The 18044-nt window shown below is 43.4% G+C and overlaps 1 long non-coding RNA gene across 1 annotated transcript; it reads left to right on the forward strand.

The window, feature by feature from the left end:
- Nucleotides 1-9767: 9767 nt before the first annotated feature.
- On the forward strand, nucleotides 9768-11043 carry LOC140696574 (uncharacterized). The gene is made up of 2 exons (XR_012073058.1): nucleotides 9768-9849; nucleotides 10699-11043. It is a non-coding gene; the product is annotated as an uncharacterized lncRNA (long non-coding RNA).
- The last annotated feature ends 7001 nt before the right edge of the window (nucleotides 11044-18044 follow it).

Below are 18044 nucleotides of genomic sequence, written 5' to 3' on the forward strand. Positions count from 1 at the left end.
GACAGAAAGCCTTAGTTGAGAAAAACTGAATCATCTTGTAATGCAAAGTATGACTTCCTACCTTCTTTCTTTTCCAAATTATGGTTTCCATAGATGGAATTTTCTTAAAGAGGTGGATGGCTGAGTTACTGATGCCAGCATCACTGCACGGTAGGGCTGTTACTAAGATCTATGGCATTGGATACAGCATGGTAAGGTTTGCATATGACTAAACCCCTCTCCTCTTGGTGGAGATAGATCTTCACGGACTGGAACTTGCCCATCAAGTCTAGTGAATTTACACAACCTCTTTAGAATTCCAATCCTCTCCTCACTGTCATATTAAAACAGTCCCCCTGGGACACTGGAACACTGGATTCTTTTAGTCCTGTATCTGAATTTTATTTGGCCAAAACAGAAGCAGCCCTTAATTCTCCAGAGGGCTCCCACAGGAAAAAAACGTAGGTGTGTTCTGAGCGTGCTGATGATCAAAGAGAGAAACCAACTTTTGTGCCAGCAACTCTTGATTATTCAGGGGCGGTTGATCCAATTTGTGGATTAGCTGAGCCTCTTGGCCTTTCCTGATTTCACTGATCATTAGCCCATGGACCCCTCGGGCCAGGAAGATAAAAGGAGTGCCAGGCAAAGCGGTCCAGTGGCTTCTTGGCGGATCCTGTAAAAGGGGGCAGGGCAGAGAGGCAGTCATATGCAAGGGGGAAAATGAGGTTTAGGGATTATCCGAATTTCAACGAGCTGGTTTCTCCATAGCTCCCTGGCCCCCCACCTGAATCCCTAGCTCTGGGTAATGGACAGTTTACCTTGGATGGAGTGGAGCATAGAAACAGCCCAATGGATTCCGAAAGTGCTATTTCAGTGCCCTTTACAGCGTGGGAGAGCCTCAGGGACTCAGGCTCCTTACCATTTCAGGGCAGCCATGGGGAGGTGGCGGTGTTGGCTTTTACACAGGACATTTTTGCACTGGAACAGCAATGCTTTTAACCTTTGAAGAGGGAGAGTTCATCCTCTTACAAAGCACTTTCTAGGATTCCAAAAGCGTCTAAGGTAGGAGGAGAGGGAAAGAGAAAAAGGAGGAGGGAGGAAGAAGGAGAAGAATTAAAGAGAGAAGGATGGATGTAAGGGAAGAAGGAAAGGAGAGGGGCAGAGAGGGGAATGGGAGAAACTGCAGTCTCACCTGAAGGGGTTTTGATTCTAAACGTCCTAGGACAAACCTTTTCAAGGACCAGATTAGACTGATAAATAAGCACCGTGGGGATCATAAATCCAGCCCCTCAGCAAGTCAAGCCATCAGGAAAGATGGTCAACGGGATTTGGCAGAAGCAGAGAGGCAGGTCTTCAAGGGTGAGATCTGCCATTTAGCCATCGTATCTCTGGGTGAGTTACCCTTGAAGTCTCAGTTTCCATGTGTGGAAAGTCAGCATAGTATGAGTGCAAATTTCTCCATACTGCTGAAAGAAAGAATTGAGATCTCCAGGTACGGGGAGGGTACCAGCCTAACAGGGGAAATGTCGAAAGCACTGGATGGATGAATGGAGTTCCAGAAGGGGCAGTGAGCTTCAGCCCTTGCAGAGATGCCCACATCCACATCTCCCGCATCCTGTTCCTGGCACCTGAGTGTGTGTCCGGCTCCACCACCCCGTGGTGATTCAGCTGCTGATGGTCGCAAGGCATCCAGGACACCACTGGGCTCATTTATGGGTTGTCTGCGACCCACAGACTAGTGACAGGGAGTCTGGTCTAGGCATCTGAGATCCAAGACCTGGAATATACTGGCTTGTCCTGTGATATTGGAAAGCTACACATTCTCTCTTAATCTGGGCTGCTTTTCTTTAAATGGGAACAACATTTCCCTCTCTATCCATGAGAATTGAATAGCGTGGGTTGAAGAGTGAAAAATTCAAAAATGATGCAGAGGGTTGGTAAATTTTTTTTTTTTTAGTTATCCAAAAGGATTTCCTAATTTTCAAAGTTTTTAGCAAATATTTATATTCTGAGGCTGTGTGAATAGGCATGAGACAAACAAAAGAGTTCCATGAAGCCAGATGCCCAGGGAGTAACCCCAAGACCCTCTCCTCCCCACTAGAGACAAGGAGTTACAGGTAGTGCTCCCAGGACACCCACTAACCCAGCACCAACAGGGGGCTTAGCTCAGTGCCGGAAGCCAGAGATGTGGAGGTCAAGTCCACACCTTTCCTACCTAAAGACGGAAGGGTCAAAAGCTGCAGTTCTCAAACTTTCTGGTCTCAGGATCCCTTTAGATGCCTGAAAATTACAAATGTGCTCATGTATGTTTACACTTATCATATCATAGGTTTTTTTTAAATTTTTTTTTAATGAAAGTATTGGGGATCGAACCCAGAACCTCATGCATGCTGAGCATGCGCTGTACCACTGAGCTCTACCCACCCCCCCATCATATCGTAAGTTAAAACAAGTCTTTAAAACATGAGAACACACAAGCACACATTTCAGCACCCATCAGAAGGATTCCATCTTCACAGGTCATGGGGCTTCTGGAAAATTCTTCTATTCACTCGTGGGAGACGGGGAGTGGTAATGGAAATAGTCTCAGTATTAGTATGGAAATCATTTCACCTTCTCAGACTCACTGAAAGAATTTTGGGGCTCTCCAGATGCCCTGGACCTCACTGCACAGACCACTGCTCTGGAGTGATGCTGCTCAAACTTTAATGTGCCTACACACTGCCTGGGTATCATGTTAAATTTCAGATTCTGTAATGTATATATTCTTTTTCAGATTCTTTTCCATTAGAGATTATTGTTTTCCATTATAGGTTATTACAAGATATTAAATATAGTTCCCTGTGCTCTACAGTAGGTCTTTGTTGTTTATCTATTTTTATAGTAGTGTGTATCTATTAATCCTAAACTCCTAATTTATCCTCCCGACCCCTTTCTCCTTTGGTAACCATAAGATTGTTTTCTATGTCTGTGAGTCTGTTTCTGTTTTGTAAATAAGTTCATTTGTATTATTTTTTAGAATCCACAAGTAAGTGACAGCATATGATATTTGTCTTTGTCTGACTTACTTCACTTAGTACAACAATTTCCAGATCTATCCATGTTGTTGCAAATGGTATTATTTCATTCTTTTTAATGGCTGACTAATATTTCATTGTATGTATACACCACATCTTCTCTATCCATTCCTCTGTTGATAGACACTTAGGTTCCTTCCATGTCTTGGCTGTAGAAAATAGTGCTGCTGTGAAAACTGGGGAGTCAACTGCCGACTCTGATCAATAGGTCTGAGGTGGGGACTGGCTGACAAGTCCCCACTAGATGTTGATGCTGCAGCACTTGGACCCACTTTGAGCAACAAAGCCATAAAAATCAAAGAAAAGTTCACCTTTGACTAAAGTGGCCATAAATTGTATCTTTCAAATTGGGCAAGATCATTCCAGATGGTGGGAACAGGTAGGAAGTTCATTCCAAGTGAATGGAAAGGTGCAGTTGTAGGAAAATGCAAGTTTAGCCAAAGCATAGGGTCCATAAAACCTTCAGGTTGCCCAGTACTCCAACCCCAAGGCTACAGCACTGTGCACAGCTTCTGGTCCAGGCAAAGAAGCTACTGGCCTTGGCATCTCAGTGTCAGGGGTGTTAGACCTACTCCCATCCATCATTATCACCAGGACATGTCTACAGGGCACCAATGAGAAGCAAGGAACTCCAGTGGACACTGATGCTTTTCCATCATCTTCCCCATTTCAGTTTTCCCTTGAGCATCATTTTTCCACAGTCAGTTTGAGTAGCCGAGTGAGGCTGGCTCGGACAAGTACATGATCCAGGCTTGGCCAATGAAAGCACAGTCTCCCTCTGGCCATGGTGATTGTTTCCAGAATGGGCACAGGACCCAAGCGGGCCACTGATAGCTCCCCCTGGTCTTCTGCTAGTTTTACAGAAAGAACATGTGGGGAGACCACCTAGAGGGAGATGCCACGGAGCCCCAGCTTTGGTGTCTTCTCAGCCCAGGGTCCAGGGAAGCTGCCCGCAGCCCCAGAACCTTCTGGCTACAGCTCTCTGAGGAACCCCAAGCAAGAAATGCCAAGCCAAGCCCAGTTAACCCTCAGACTCATAAGCAAAATAAATGTGTGTTGCTTTAAGCCACGGTTTTGGGTGGTTTGCTATGCAGCAATAGATAGCCAGAACTGGGTCTGTTTGCCGTATCTATTAATTCCAGGGCTAAAAACACCAGGAAATGAATCAAAATGCAGGGCAAGGAAGCCACTGGACAAATAAATTCTCCAGCTGTCTTCACTTTAAACCAACATGTTATTTGTAGGTTTTGTCCACGAGCTCTCAGTGCATAGCTGCCGTGGGTAACCGTCATTTTCTTAAGCATCTGCCACGGGGCCATCCCGTGAGAAGTTTCAAATGCTGTATCTTAAGTCTAAACTGAGACCTATCATTACCCTGTTTACCAAGAGGAAAACTGAGGCGTAAAGAGATTAAGCAAAGCTGGTAAATGACGGAGCCAAGACTTGAGCCCAAAGCCACCTTCCCAGAATTCCAAGCTGTCTGCCCATTGATTTCTTCTCTTCTCCTGTGGTCCTTTAAGCATCCCCCACAGAATTAGCACTTTCCGCTGTGAGCAAGACTATAAAACAAGAAGCTTTTTCTGTTCAGCATGTCACAGGAGGTCTCACCACACCTCCAGACCCTGCACTCTCCCATTTTCAGAGGTCTGTGCACCACACTCTAACCTATGCATAATGCTTTTAAAAACAGGAAGCTACGTGGTCCAGGGAGGAAGGTCGGGGCCTCGTGCTCAGGGGCCCTGATTAAAATCCTGGCCTTGCCACTTGTGAGGTGTGGGACCTCCGGGCAGTGGCTGCAACACCCTTTCTGGACCAACATCCTCCTCCTTAAAAGAGGTACAGACAGTGCCCATTGCACAGGCTGGTCATAAGAATTAAGGCCAAGAGTCCAGGCTACAGTGAGAACAGAGTGAGCATTCTGTAAGTGTGGCTGTTTCCATCGTGTTCTAGAAGTTTGAGCGCTCACTGATGTTTTTACTGGCTTAGCTGGTTTCCTCATCTCAGATTGTAAAATGAGACATTTCTAATATTTCTCTGGGGACCCGAAGCCTGTGGTACAGTATTAAACCTGTACGGGGTGCTTGATAAACATGAAAACCAGGCAAGTCAACAGCTCTCCTGGTTTAAATCTCGGTCCTTATATGTCATATGGCAAGATCATGGAAGGTCACAAAAACCATGGAAGGCCACACAGGCCAAAAGTTTCCTTTGATGATAGAGGTGGTAAAAGCAAACAAGAAATATTGTGCAGGAGAGGGAGACAGTCGGCCACGCCTGTATGGTTTCCCCAGGCCTTAGAGAACAGAGCTGCAGTTGACAGACATGGATTCAAATCCTAACTCAGCCACCCATGAGCAGGAAGCATTCAGTGAGTCTCCAGCCCTGTCAGTCTCAGCTTTCTGATCTGGAAAGTGGGGCCAACCACACCTACTGTGGTGACTAAATGAGACATTTCATGTTAAGGCATGTTGGCATGTGTAGACTCCATGGAAGGAAATGATTATCAGGAGCTGTGCATTTGGGCATATCAACCTCGGATGACTCACTTGACATGGCCATTCTGTGGATCAAGGGAGACTAGCTGGCATCACGCTTTCAAAATATTTATAAAGTTCAATGCAAATGAAGTTATTAACATCCAGAATAAAGTCTAAATCATCCAATATAAATAGCCTTTCTGTTTGCACATGCAAAACGGGATACAGAATATCAAGAAGAAACTGCTGGGAGAATTTGGAGAAAGAGCCACATCAAAAAAACAATGATCCACTGGCCTGGAGCTGAAAAGGACCTTCAAGATCATTCTACCCACCCCTTTTTTTCCAATGGGGAAACCGGGCCCAGAGGGTGCCCAACCTAGTCAGCATCACTGAGTAGGGAACTATGGACTCAAATGCCCAGTCCAGTGCCCTTTCACTCTTTTCCATCTGTCTGGCCTGCACTGGCTGTGTGATCATCCAGGTCTCTGCTTTCTGGAACATTCTCAAGCCAATAGTGGATGCAACTGAAAAATAAGGAACTAAATGTCAGTCGTCACACCTGAACATTTCCTCGTGCCTGAGAGTTGCAGAGAATATGCCTCTGAGATGTTTTCCTCTCACTTGCTTTCTCAATAACAGTATAAAAATTGAAACAGGTGCTAAGGAAGACTAATGTGTCTTGGGGAATATACGCTTCCTACAATGGGCTTCTCTGTCCGCCCCACAAAGGCAGCAAGCTCTAGGATCCTGGCTCTCCGGCTCAATGAGGCTCAGCCATGAGGCCAAGTGTTTGGTGTTGACAAAGAAAGCTCTTCAACGTTGGAAAAAGCTCATCAATGTCGGTCTCTGAGTTTCTCTGCTGCCATGAAGCTCTCAATATTTGAAACACTCTGCGCGTAACGCTGGATTTAAATGTTATTTTAATTCTTTGCACATAACGAGGCTGCCTTTTTACCCTGGTCATCCAGGCTTGAAGGCCCCGTCACCTCTGACCTGTGTCTCTGCTTCGAGCTCTACATCCATCCGATGCTCACACAATCATTTTTTCTTTCCATCCTCCTGCCACTGGCCTGCAGCAGATCCTCACCCATAAGCCTACCACAGTCTCCCGACTGCAATCTCAGAATCCATGCTTTCTCCACAGCCCCAGACCTTGCCTGGCATCAGCCCTAGATTCAGGTCTCTGCAAATGCCCCCCAGATCCATCACTTCAGAGCTCCCCTCGTCCACAGGCTCAAGTCCAAAAGCCTGAGTCAGGCATTAGCTCTCTCCTCTTTCATTCCTGCCCTATCTCCCTCCATCCCCTGAAAAATGAATCTGCTGCTCCCTTCTGATCATGAATGCATGCTGTTCTCTACATCTTCCATGTCCTCTCTCACCTTTACTTTTTCCATGAAGTCTCTGCTGGTGACTCTGGCCAGACACCCCATGTTCCCTTGTCAGACCTCCCTCCCATAACCTCAGACCAAGCTGCCATGTTGCTGTATCCATGCCCTTGATTGACATATTCTCTTAGGCTTGGGACCACATTTCATTCTTTACCATTCACAACACAAAACATTCTGTCTTCCGCATCCTGGATGCTCAACAATTATCTTTGGATTGAATGAAAGGGAAAATAAACCAAAAAGCACTCACTTTTTTTGTAACCCAGTGCCTTCTAAGACACCCGGCAGAATCCAATAGGCTGAGAATTGAATTCATCCATTCTGATTCCTTCTCTGGATATTAATAGGAAAGTTCACTGGTTGCCCCTGTGCCTCAGTTTCCCCATCTGTGACCCCCATGACAAAAACACTTCTTCTTCACCTACTTTAACCAGGAGATTGATTTGCACCTGAAAGGTGACAATGTCATGCTTGTTTTGTTTTGTGTTGTGTTTTATTTTTCGGCAGGCTAAGTACACAGAGACCTGGAGAGTTCTGTTTGGAAGAGAAAGACGCTGGGTCGGTTGCTTGGAGTTCAATGCCAGCCCACACAGGCTCTCTCACCAACCAGAAAGGAAACAGCTGTGGTGACAGATGTTGATGGTGCTGATTATTCCAGGGCTGTTTGTGTTCAGATTTCCCAGACAGTCTGAGTTTTTTGAAGTCAGCCTCCTTTGACGGGTTTCCCCAGGTCTTGGGGGGTGAAAACAAACTACCCCCTTGCCCCATGCATTTCATTTGTTTCCTCTCTCTCCTCCACCAGCACAGACGAGGGACATCCACCCACCATGCGCGCTCCACACGCCCACGTGACTTCATTTGGAACAGAACCAGCTGCCTGGGGGAGAGAAACCTTTTCATTCTTGCCTAGGTTGCTTTGTGCTTTTGTAGGTGTGTGGGTTGGAGGGGAGGGTGCTGGGGGTGGGGATGTCTGGCTAAATGTTACCCAAGGCCAGCTTCTCCAAAAGATGTGCAAAGTTCTGATCCCACCAAGGACTTCAACTGAATACCAAAAAGGGGTGTCTTTGTTCCCTCTAAACGGAGTATTTACTTTGAGCTGGTAACATGAATTAATGAAAGGAAATGACACCTTCAGCTTCTGGGGGAGGGGTGGGTGGTAAATGAAATCAGGAGGAAAGAGAGATTTCCCTCCCCTCCAATAAAGGGGAAGATGGGCAGACGAGGTTAGAGGATGGTGAGGGAGGATGTATCCCACAGGGTTCTTTAAAACAGACTCTGCTAGAAAACAGGTTACTCTTTTCTGGGATTAAAAACCGCCTGATAATACTGTAAGGCCCATGTATATGCAAGCAGTTGGGAGTTATTACGGGCCTAAAATAGGAAACCATTCGCTTGATCTTTTGCTTCAATCCTATTAAGGGCCCCCTGGAGCTCGAGAGAGATACCAGTCTGTCATGTCCCTGTTGCTGTGACGACCCTGTCTTTATAGAACAAGAAAGAGAAATGGTCGTGATTGGCAGACTTTGCTTGCCCCCGTATGTAACACAAAGGACGACAAAACGAAGAGGAAGTGAGGCCCTTCTTCGAGGTCTGATGCTTCTTAACCCTACACCACCTTCCACCTGGCCCAAGGCGCCCCCACCCGCCTCCTCCAAGAGGATGGGGGGGTGCGGGGAGGGTGCGGGAGGGAGGGATCCCACAGGCCTCATGGCCTCACAGTAAGTGCCGATGTCCAAAGATCACTAGCTACCCTTGAACACTAGTAGCTACACTAGTTACATTTTTTGTGTAATCACGAGTATACCATAAGATAAAGAAATACATAAAAGGCTGTCTTCTATCAACTTCTTCTGGAAACGAGGAAAGGAGCGGACGAGGAGTTCCCAGCCCACGATCTGGCCCGGCGACATTGTCCGCCAGGACCGGGCGCTGTTCGCCCGACGTTGTGGGGGCTCAGGGGCTGAAGGCGGCCCGGGCCTGATAAATCCCACCATATGGTGCGAGACTCCGGCTCGCCGGCCGTAAATCACGGCCTCCCTTTTCGGGGTTTCATGCCAGGCTCCTTCGATTCCCGCTCAAGTGGCGGAAAGTGCAAAAGGCCGTCCGCGCCCGGGTTCTCCGCGGTCTGCGGCCGGAGGGGGCGGGCGCCAGGCCGGTGGCCCTGAGACCCGCGGACAAAGGGCCGAGAGCCCTGCCCGCCTCCCCGGCCCATCGGGGACCAGGGTGGCAGGAGGGAAGCCAGCTGACCCCAGACGCGAAGGCATCGGGTCCGGCCTGTCCCTTCCTAGGAGTGGGCGCCCGGGGCCCGACGCGGCCCCGCCGGGGCACCGCCCGTGCGCCCCCGCAGCCCCGGCGCGGGCTCGGCGGCCACGTCCCGCCCGCAGGGTCGCCTCGCTCGGCTCCGCCACCCGCCCCGGGCCGCCTCGGCCGCTCCCTCCAGCCCCAAGCGGTTTGCAGCCTCATCCGGGCAAACTAAACCCAGAACCGTCGCCGAGGCCCCGGGTTGCCCTGAAATGCACACCGATTAGGAGTCCAAGATGACTTCCGGGGGCGAGAGGGAGAAGCTTTGTGCCCCTTACCCGGCTCCCTGCCTCTTTGATGGGGGAGAGGAGGGAGAAAAGGAAAAGGAAAAGAAAAGAGAAAAGAAAAAGAAAAGTTTCTTTCGGGGGAAGCAGTGGATTAGGAAATGAAGATCCGCTCTGTAGTTCAGCTGAAAGGAAACGCTGTCTGATCCTGACACGTATCGCATTTAAAATAAAACTCTTTTATCTTCAGGCGTGCCGAGCCCCCCAAACATTGTTCGGACTCCTACAGGGGGAGAGACGTCATAAAATGAGAATTTGTTTCATTGTGGGTCTCTCTGCCAACAGGAGAGCTTTTAAAGGAACGCCAAACAAAGCGGGTGCCAGGAGGGGGCCTTTCCAGGTGAGCCGGGAAGGGTTAGCGACTCCCCTCCGGTCCAGGCAAATAATTTGGGAAATAAAACCCACCCTTTCCCCCTCGTAAACGCTCTAGTTTCCTTTCCAAGACCCCGTCCCTCTCCCAAAATAAATTACAAGCGACTCTCCTACGCCAAGTGCCCTTGGCTTCACAATAAGCCCCGAAGATTTTTAAGAAAAGGTGTTGAGGTTTAAGGGACTGGAAGAGCGGGACGTGGGACTCGTCGCCGCCCGGGGTTCAATGTTGTTGGTTCTTTTCCCGCCAGGCGTGATAAAGGAAAATATTTTAACTGCATCCTACAAGCTTGTTTTTAATTCTTTTTTCCCCCCTTTCTTTCTACTGTTTTTTTTTTCTTCTTCTTCTTCTTCCAAGAGAAGCTAATTACAAGGTACGGCACCGAAGTTAAATGAAAATGTAATCCGGCAATTTCGGAGAGCAAATTAATTTTTTAAAAAGATAGATTTTAGTTAGGAAAAGAAAAATACATTGCTTTCCCTGGTCACATTTGTTCAAACTAGGCTCGATTTCGGGCTGAAAAATCAGTACTAACCCAGAACTCTGAGGTCACTCTCTGGGTGCGTTGTCTTTAGAAATTCTAATTTGAAAATGTTCAAGCCTTCTTTTGGGTTTTTGTTTTGTTTTCTATATGGAGAGGTTTGGGGGGGTTGTTTTGTTTGTTTTGTTTTGATTGAATTCAAAAATACTTCCTCTCTGTTTAGAACGAGTGGTCTTGGAAACTGGGAGGGTTTAGGAAGGGATTTTTTGAAAGTGCCCCAATTGATATTTTACTGAAATCATAATTTAAAAACAAAATAAAAAGTTTCTCCCTTTCAGGTGGATGTCACATCTCTAAAAATGTTCTTCACGATTGGAAAAGTGGGCACCAGCCACACATCTCATAGTTGCTGTAAACCAGGGCTTACTTCCAGTGGCTCCCTTCATGCCAGATAAGGAGGATTTTGTTATTTCTGCTGTTAATGATGGATTTTTGTTTTCATTTTTATTTTTGTTTGTTTTTTAAACACTCTTTTTGGGTCTTCTAAATCCTGTGTTATCTTCCTGGGGGGAAGTTTTGATTTTTATTTCAACAAAGCACAAGCTTCTACACAAAAGGGGAATCACAGTGCTTCCCCCTGAAAATATTTTAAATGCCCAAATATTAAAATACGATAATGAGTATTTTCAAATGGAATGAAATGTATGTCCCATTAACCTCTTCTTGGCTGTTTGTTAGCATTTCCACTACGCTTCCTTCATGGAGCATTTGTCTGAAGCCCCTACAAACCTCATTTTGTTAAATTTTTTTACATTAGGATATTGAAAATTACCTTCCTTAAATCTTCATCCCATGTTTGTTTTGTTTTGTTTTGTTCCTTAATTTGACCCACATAAAACTAAGTCTGGCAAAAAATGTGTTGACAGATGTTATGCCAGTTATTTGGGGCTGTTTTTAAGATGAAATCTTAAGTGTTTAATTTATTTTTAAATATGGGAGGGTTTTCTCTTTTTTCTTTCTTTCTTTTTTTTTTTTTTTTTTCCGTTTTACTGTACTTGTACAGAGCAGGGCTCAAGAAAAGAAAGCCACGTCCTCCTTTACCGTATCGGCAGTGAATTTGCGCCACCTTCTGGTAGGTTAGAGAATGACGAAAACACGGCCGCTTCCATAGAAGAATTCTTTTATTCGCCCTGCTTCTGTGAACGTTGTCCTGTTCGATTCTGAACTCAAGAGCACCAGTGCGCTTCTCGGCGAACTCGCAGCAGATCTCCTACAGCCTGATTTTATACAGATTCTTTGAACCAGGAAACTTTTTTTTTTAAATCACATTCTTGAAAGAGCTCACAAATTCCCTTACTGGCCCCTGCGTGTTAATTTACTGAAATGCCTGGCAGGGAAGTAAAGGATGGCTATAGAAGAGTCCTATTCTATTTTGGCTTTCCTCTGCGGAGTGCTTGAAAACAAATTGGAGGCTCTAACTGTAACAGCAGAGAAACAAGCGCTTCTCTTTCTTGTGTTCATAAGACCCTCATTACCCACAATTAATCATAATGACATGCCGTATTCAGGCGTCTTGCTGGGGTCTGGCGAGGAGCACACAGATGTGGCTTTCTGTAGATTTCAATCCCTTCTGCAATATGGATTTCAGGATACAAAGCTCGTTAGTACACATTACCAGCTCCCGGGGTCTGCTGTTTCTCTCAAAAGTGCTAGTCAGCACTAGGGTGCCGACGGATTCATGGCCTTCACAGAGGGAGCGTTTTTTTTTTATAGCCTTCCTGCAGGGTGATAACGACCACAGGGTCCAAAGGTTGATACTTTTCCCTCAAATCTAAGCTAGATTTTAGAAAATAGAACATCTGTCCAATTCTATGCACATGCATAGGTGTGTTGCAGCTCTCTTCTTATGTGGAAGTCTTCTTCGAGGAGAAAATGAACTTGATGGTGAGCTTTTAAGAGTATGGGAGAAAATTAAGACTATGTTCCCATAAGGAAGAGCCAAAGTGTTTTGCACGCATAACTGAGTTCATAGAGAGCAAGGTGCGTGATTAGGTGAAATTAGTGAAATTATTGCTGAATTATCCATCTTATGTTAACTAACAAGCACTTACTGAGCCTCTGCTATGTGCCAGGTCTGTGAGCTGAGAACACCATGGCTGGCTGTCATGGGCCTAGGTGCCCAGCAGGTAAAATTGTCTTCGCCTGAGTTAGCAGGGGCTAAAATGAGTTTGAGGCGTCCTCCCAGACAAGGCTGTTTGGTTCTCTGCACAACATTAAGACATCCCCATCAAGGAAGACCAACAACTATTTTGTCTTCGGCATAATCTCTTTATTACAAACTTAAGTTTTCCAAGAATGTATACAGAGAAAACTACAAACCTCCTTGAGGGATATTCCAAAATAAGATTGTTGGTGGGAAAATGTACTATCCATCGATCACAAAAGGTTAAGTTCACATACATTTTAGTCAAAAGTGAATTGCATCTTGCTAAGGATTTATATGCAAAGATTAAATCATGAAAATAAGAGAGAAAGCAAGTGAGCATCTTTCAGCAGAGAAAACACAGAAGCCATTAATACAAGAACTGATCAGGACACGCAAAGCAGGCACTAATGAGATGTTATTTTTACATCTAAGACCCACGCTGACACTGTTTTACAGATTCCATAACACTCTTCACTTGGCAAAAAAATTTAAAAGTCTAGCAGTACCAAACGTTGGAGAAGATGTGGTTTCATAATCTCTTAAAAACAACGCTTCTGGAAGGAAAATAATGTAATCACCCTGGAAAACAGTTTGGCACACACATACTGTATCACTCAGCAATTCCACTTCTTGGTGTATGCCCAACAGAAACCTATTCACTGCTCCACTAGAAACAAAAATGCATAAGTGTATTCAGAACAGCTCTAGACATAATAGTGACCTGAATGTTCATAAATGGAGGAGTGTGGGAAAAACACAATTGTATATGGACACAATTACATGTAATAACAACAGTCAAAATAAAACACAGTGAGACACAGGTATAATGATTAATTTGAGCAGTGTAATATTAAAAGGGAAAAGATAGTGCCAGACAATTACATGTAGCATAATATGCTCTTTTTTATAAGAATTCAAGCAATTTAAATACAATGTATACATCTTCAGAAAGCATGTAGATAAGATGAAACTATGAGAAATAAAAGTTAACACTGCTGTATGTTACGTATAAAAGTTGTTAAGAGTGTAAATCCTAAGAATTTTCATCCCAAGACAATTTTTTTCTATTTCTTTAGTGTTATCTATATGAGATGATGGATGCTCACTAAACTTACTGTGATCATCATTTCATTAGGTATGTAAGTCAAATCACTGTGCTGGATACCTTAAACTTACACAGTGCTGTGTGCCAATTACATCTCAGTAAAACCGGAAGGAAAAAAACACAAACAGAACATAGTTTAAAGAGTTAGAAGCAAAACAAGTCAATAAAAATATTTCATGTGAAAAATAGTTAATGATCTTACTATGTAAAAATTCCTTCAAGCAACAAAGAAATATCCTTACTGAGAAATGGACGAGGAATATAAACAGTGGAAACACAAAAGGATATATATGAATGGCCAATAAATATATGAAAAATGTGTTTCAATGCATTAGTAATCCAAGAAATGCAAATTAAAATAACAAGAAACATGACAAAGATGGAAATGGTTGATAATGCCTGTTGTTGGCAAGAATGTGAGGCAATGAGTTTCTCCTACAGGTGGGTATAAATCACTGCATCGTTTGTGGATTCCATACATAATCATAATCATAATGGCACCTAACGTTTATTGAGCCTGCAGTATGTGCCAAACGCTCTATCAAGTGCTTGCCATGTGTTTAATTCCCACAACCGCCCCAGAATGTAGGTACCAATAGTATCCACATATTTTAAGTTAAAAAGTTTTGAAATGTGTATCAAAGTCTTTAAAATGTTTGCTGTATTAGTAACCTCCCAAGCTTAAATTGCTCAAGATAAAAATAGAGAGGACTGGCATCTTAATGAACTTTTTTTTTTTCCTGTTCACATCTTGAAGGCTCACAGAAGTTCATTACTTCCCAGTATTGAATCTTTTTTCACTTTGGATGCAAAGGGGTTCTGAATATGTGAAAAAAGATATAGACTTTGACCAGCGGTTCCATTTCTAGGGATATATTATAACAAAATATGTAAGGAAAAGGTGCCAAAATTTCACCAGAAGGGCATTAATACCAGTGCTTTCTGAGTAAGAAAATTTTAACGACCTAAATGTAAGACATCAAGAAATTGGCTGAATAAATTGCAGTACATTCATAGGGTGCAATAGTCCACAGTCCTTTTTTTAACCTATCAAATTGTATTTTTAATTAAACTCTTTATTTTGAGATAATGGTAGATTCACAAGCAGTTGTAAGAAATAATACGAAAAGAGCTCATAAACAGTTTACCCAGTTTCCCTCAATGGAACACCTTGCATTGATAGAACAATATCACAAGACAGAAACTTTCCAACACCACACAGATGCTCATACTGCCCTTTTACAGCCACGCCTGCTGCCCTCCCATTTCTTCTCCTTCCTTAATCTCTGGCAACCACTAATCTCTTTCTCCATTTCTATAATTTTGTCACTTTAAGAATATTATATAAATGGAAATATACAGTATACAACCTACTGGGAGTGGATTTGTTTCACTAAGCTTAATACTCTTAAAGTGCATCCAGGTTGTTGCATGTATAGGAGTTTGTTCCTTTTTATTGCTGAATAGTATTCCATGGTACAGCCGTACCACAATGTATTTACCCATTCGCCCACTGAAGAACAGCTAGGTTGTATCCTAATTAAACGCTATTACATGCTGCTGTATATCATTCCTCTGCAGGATTTTGTGTGAACGTATAGGTCTTCATTTCTCTGGGATAAATGCTCGGGAGTGAATTGTTGGATTATATAGTAGTTTCACTTAGTTTTGTTAAGAACTGTCACACTGTTTTCCAAAGCGGCTGTACCATTTTATGTCCCCACCAGCAATGGAGGATTCATTTTCTCTGCATCATTGGCAGAATTCGTGTTGTCACTGATTTTTATCGTAGCCATTCTGATAGGGGTGTAGTGATATGCCATTGTAGTTTTAATTTGTATTCCCCAATGACTAATTTAGATGTTGAATATATATTGTTTAACTTTAAATAGACTATTTTTAGAGCATTAGGGGCTCACATAAAAATTGAGAAGAAAGTACAGAGCTCCCATATGCCCCCTGCCCCGAGGCATGCATCCTGCAGCAGAATGGTACGTTTGCTACAGTCTATGAACCTACACTGATACATCACCACCCCAGACCCACAGTTTACATTACATAATTTACACCCATCGACCACTCTTGGTGTTTCACATTTTATGGGTTTTGACAAATATATAATGACATGTAGCCACCATTATAGATTTGTACAGAATAGCTTCATTGCCCTAAACATTCTCTGTGCTCTGCCTAGTCTCTCTCTCCCCACTAAGCCCTGGAAAACAATCTTTTGACTCTCTCCATAGTTTTGCCTTTTCCAGGTCAGAGAGTTGAAATCAAACAGTATGTAGGCTTTTCAGGTTGGCTTCTTGCACTTAGCAACATGCATTGGAGTTTCTTCTTTTTCTTTTCATGGCTTAATAGCTCTTTTCTTTTTAAGCGCTGAATAATACTCTATTGTATGGATATACCACAGTTTATTTCACCTACTGAAGGACATCGTCATTACTTCCAAGTTTCAGCAATTAGAGTAAAGCTACTGTAAACATGTATTCATGGGGTTTTTTATGCAGTAAATTTTCAGCTCATTTAGGTAAACACCAAGGAGCTTGATTGCTGGATCATATACCAAGAGTATGTCTAGTCTTTAAGAAACTGGCAAACTGTCTTCTGAAGTGGCTGCACCATTTTCCCACCAGCAATGAACGAGAGTTCTTGTTGCTCCATATTTTCACCCACTTTTGATGTTGTCAGCGTTTTAGATTTTGGATGTTCTAATCAGTGTGAAGGGGTAGCTCTTTGTTTTAATTTGCATTTCCTCAGGGGCATAGGGTGCTGAGCATCTTTTCATGCGCTTGTTTGCTCTCTGTGTATTTTCCTTAGTGAGATGTCTTTTCAGGTCTTCTGCCCATTTTCTAATTGGATTGTTTGTATTTTACTGTTGAGCTTTAAGAATCCTTTCTATATCCTACATACTTTTGGATTTGTGGTTTGCAAATATTTTCTCTCACTCTGTAGCCTGTTTTTCCATCCTCTTAAGATCTTTCAGAGAATAGAAGTTTTAAATTTTGATGAGTAGGTACAGTTTACCTTTTTTTTTTTTTTTTGAGGTATCATGCTTTGGATGTCAAGTCTAAGAACACTTTGTCTAGCCCTGGATCCAGAAGAATCTGCCCTACTTAAAAAAAGAAAAAAAAGTTTCTCTACTCCATCTTCTCAAAAATAGAAGTGCTCTGAAGTCCTTTTAAATGATATAAAAATGTAGTTATTGACAGAAATTTCCTCACAATATGTTGTTGAGTTCATGAAGAAGCAAGCTGAAAAACACAATAGTTGTATTTTCACAAATAGAATTATAAATGCAAAAGTCTAGAAGGGTGTCTAGATTTGGTATCAGCGATTAACCTCCAAACATAGGGATTGTCACTGAGTTTTTCCTCTTTATTTGTCAGTAGTTTTTGATTTGTAACATGATAATTACTTAAATTGGTAATGAATTTCAAAGAATAAAGAGGAATTTTGAATCATCTGAATGTATTAAGAATAATAATGAGCTACTATTAAATGAGCTACTATTAACTGAGCAACTGCTATTATGTCACAGATAAAACACTAGATGGTTTATGTGCATTGCCACACTTAATCCGGACCTCTGTGAGGTGAGCTTTGCCTGCCCCTATCTTAGAGGTCAGGAGACAAGTTCAGAGAAGTTAGGCCACTTGCCTGCACTGGAAAAACAGTTGGAAAATCTGGCCGTGTTTGACCACATCATGCTACAGGCCAACAGGCTAGAGCTGAATAGAGGCCACCCCGTGTCACAGGGACACATTCTCTCCAGTTTATGACTTGTCACAGTTCGCTGATTACATTACCTTTACTAAATAGCATGCTTGTGTGTGTTCTGCTATAAATTACCCTCCCTCCATAAAACACCATTTCTCTTCCAGACTGACCCCAGGTCTTCAGAGGGAAGCAATCTGATTAAACTTACTAAGGCTACAGAAACTTGCTATTAAAGTGTGTCCCCAAACCAGCAGCCTAAGCAAGACCTGGAAGCTTGCTATAAATTCAGAATCCCAGGCCCCACCTCAGAGGTACTGAACCAGAACCTGCATTTTTGACAAGATCCCTGGTGCATTCACATGTACATTGGAGTTTAAGATGTGCTGCTACAGAGTAATGGTCCCAAGTGTTCTTTGTCCCTCATCTCACCCAGGAGGACATGTATTTTTAAAGAGAAAGTTTTACAAAACTGATCAGACAGATTTCAACGTGAATCAGCGAAGTTGAGGACATCTCATTGGGTTTAAGAGAGTCATTTTCAGATTCCCTCTCTGTTAGCTCTCAAAGCTCTAAATTCTGAAATTAGATCTGGAAATCCTCTAATGACTTATGGTCAAGCTCTGATTTTATAACCGAAAACTTGGAAGCTC

This window comes from Vicugna pacos, chromosome 5, assembly GCF_048564905.1.
Source record: "Vicugna pacos chromosome 5, VicPac4, whole genome shotgun sequence".
NCBI classification, from domain to species: Eukaryota; Metazoa; Chordata; class Mammalia; order Artiodactyla; family Camelidae; genus Vicugna; species Vicugna pacos.